We start from the raw sequence: 2,690 nt of genomic DNA, 5'->3' as shown, positions 1-2,690 counted from the left end.
CACACACACACACACACACACACACACACACACCTTTGTCTCAAGGTCAACTGTGGGGCAATCACACCAGGACAGTGATGGACCACAGCTTCTAATCAAGGCAAGGAGAGAATGGAGCTTATGATAAGCTAGTGAAAAGCAGCAGGATTTGTGGATCAGAGCACACAGATCCCAAGAATGTGTTGTTAGGGTCCTGGGAATAGTGACTGGGACTCTACACACTGGGAATATGCTACTATTGTTGAAGTACTGTGGAGTGACCATAGGGCTTAGTAACAGAGGGTAGGATCCATGCAGGTGAGGACCAAGGAACAGAGAGACAAGGCCGGGGACAAACCTGCCATTAGAACGTTACAACTTGGTCTACTGAAGTAGGCATTTTTATTCTTTAGCCACCTGTGTTGCCCACGGAGGGAAAACAGGCACAGAACACAAAGTCAGAGGTAGAGACATGAAAGGAAGAGGACCTCAGATGCATGAAACCTCCTACAGACAGGGGGCTCCACAGCCAGATTTCTACTTTCTCTACAACTCTTCAATTTGGTTTTTTGTTCTGTTCTGGTTTGGTTTTTTAAAGAGCAGGTAATTTGTTAACCCACAACCCCCCCCCCACACACACACACAGCTGGTTTGACTTGCATTTCCTGTTGTCTATAACAACAATAAAATGACTAATAAGGAAATCCACCTCTCACCCTGCAGTCCCAGGAATCTAATACAAGGTTCAGACGGGAGGCTGTCTCAGATGCAAAAGAGGATGGAGTTGTGAGAGAGTTAAGGAGCATCTCTTTAAAATGAATACCCGAGCTTACCTGAACTCTGCCCTTTGCCAGCTGGTGGACACTGTGTCTGAGGGCTTCCACAGAAGGACCTCTGACTGGTGCCTTGCTCACTGAGGTTAAAGATGCTGAAGGCATCTCCTATCTCACCTCCCTTTGCTCCCTGCTGAGACATTGCGCATGCTTGGAGAACTGTACTGTAGAATGTCCTGCCCCAGAAGCTTACTTCTTGGCTCAGTGGCTAAGAGCATGTGCTGCTCTTGCTGAAGATCTGAGTTTGGTTCCCAGCACTCTCATTGGGCAATGCACCAATAGCCTGTAATTCCAGTTCCAAGGATCCAGCACTTTCTTTGGGACTTCACTGGCCCACATGGGCTCACACAATTAAAAATGAAATCTTTTGGAGGAAAAAAAAAAAAAAAAAAGGTTTACTTACCATAAAGAAGTGGGAAGGTTTTCTTTGTGAGAAGTGAGAACTAAGTAGCCAATCATTTATTCACTCTGGTTGCCTAGAAGTTCACAGGCAAACATAGAGGCCATACCTTAGTTTGTTTTATCATCCACTTGACACAACTTAGCCCTTGAGAAGCGGAAACTTCAACTGAAGAATTGTCTCAATCAGACTGAGCAGTTCTCAACCTCTGAGTCACAAGCCCCTGAGGGCTGCCTATCAGATGCGCTGCAAAGCAGATATTTACAGTATGATTCATAGCAGTAGCAAAATTACATTCGTGAAGTAGCAACAAAATAATTTTATGGTTAGAGGTCACCCACATTAGGAAGGTTGAGAAACCACTGAATGGGGCTTTGTGTTGGCTGATGATTAAGGTAGGAAGGTCTAGCCCACTTTGGGTGGCACCATCTCTACACAGATGGTTTGGGGCTGAATAAGAAAGCTAACTGAGAGAGGTGGAAAGGGCGCAGCGTTTGAAACATGGCGGACGATGTCGATCAGCAACAGACCACCAATACCGTAGAGGAGCCCCTGGACCTGATCAGGCTCAGCCTGGATGAGCGAATTTATGTGAAAATGAGAAATGACCGAGAGCTTCGAGGCAGACTACATGCTTATGATCAACATTTAAATATGATCCTAGGAGATGTAGAAGAAACTGTGACGACGATAGAGATTGATGAGGAGACATATGAAGAGATATATAAATCCACAAAACGAAACATCCCTATGCTCTTCGTTNGGGGAGATGGTGTCGTTCTAGTCGCCCCTCCGTTGAGAGTTGGCTGAGACAAAAGATGAATCCTGTGTAGAAAAGTGGAGACTTTGCCTCTTGAGATGGACATTTCCAGAGAGAGACACTCGCACGCATCCTGGTAGTCAGGAATGACCTGAGGATCCCTCCACCCTCAAAGTTCATTTGCAAGCAACTCCCAAGTTCTCCAGCTAAATGACCTGTCCCTTTCCCAGCCCTCAGTCCGTGTGACCACCTTGCTCTTCTCAGGAGTTGGTTTGCCCGTTGTTCTTGCAGTTACTTTCAGGTTGTTTTTCTTTAAATTAAATTTGATGTTTCCTTTTAAAAAAAAAAAAAAAAAAAAGCTAACTGAGCATAAGGGAGAAAGCAGGTGATTAAGGAGAGCTCCTCCGTGGGTTCTGCTTCAATTCCTGCCTCCAGGTCACCACTTGGAGTTCCTGTCCTGGGTATCTTTAATGTTGGACATGACCTGAAAGTCAAAAGCTGAACTAATACCTTTCCTCCCTGTGTTGCTTTTGGTCCCCCCCCCCCTTTTTTTTTAAATCAAAGCAACAGAAAAGCAAAGGAGCACAGACCAACACACGGAACTCTGTACCCTGCACACAGGAATATGGAACTTTATATTTTTTAGATTCTAATATTTATATTTTACCATTTAATACATTACTTATATTTTACTGTTTTATTATATTTCTCTGGAACA

At 44.5% G+C, this 2,690-nt stretch overlaps 1 pseudogene across 1 annotated transcript; it reads left to right on the top strand.

Annotated features, from left to right (window-relative positions):
* Positions 1-1,698: 1,698 nt before the first annotated feature.
* Positions 1,699-2,313, top strand: LOC110333505 (annotated as a pseudogene). Its single transcript, XR_002381079.2, has one exon. The product of XR_002381079.2 is annotated as a U6 snRNA-associated Sm-like protein LSm3 pseudogene (transcript).
* Positions 2,314-2,690: the final 377 nt, after the last annotated feature.

The sequence above is a fragment of the Mus pahari genome, chromosome 15, assembly GCF_900095145.1.
Source record: "Mus pahari chromosome 15, PAHARI_EIJ_v1.1, whole genome shotgun sequence".
Taxonomy (NCBI): Eukaryota; Metazoa; Chordata; class Mammalia; order Rodentia; family Muridae; genus Mus; species Mus pahari.
Note: the sequence above shows the minus strand (reverse complement) of the source record. Positions and strands in the feature narration are given on the sequence as shown.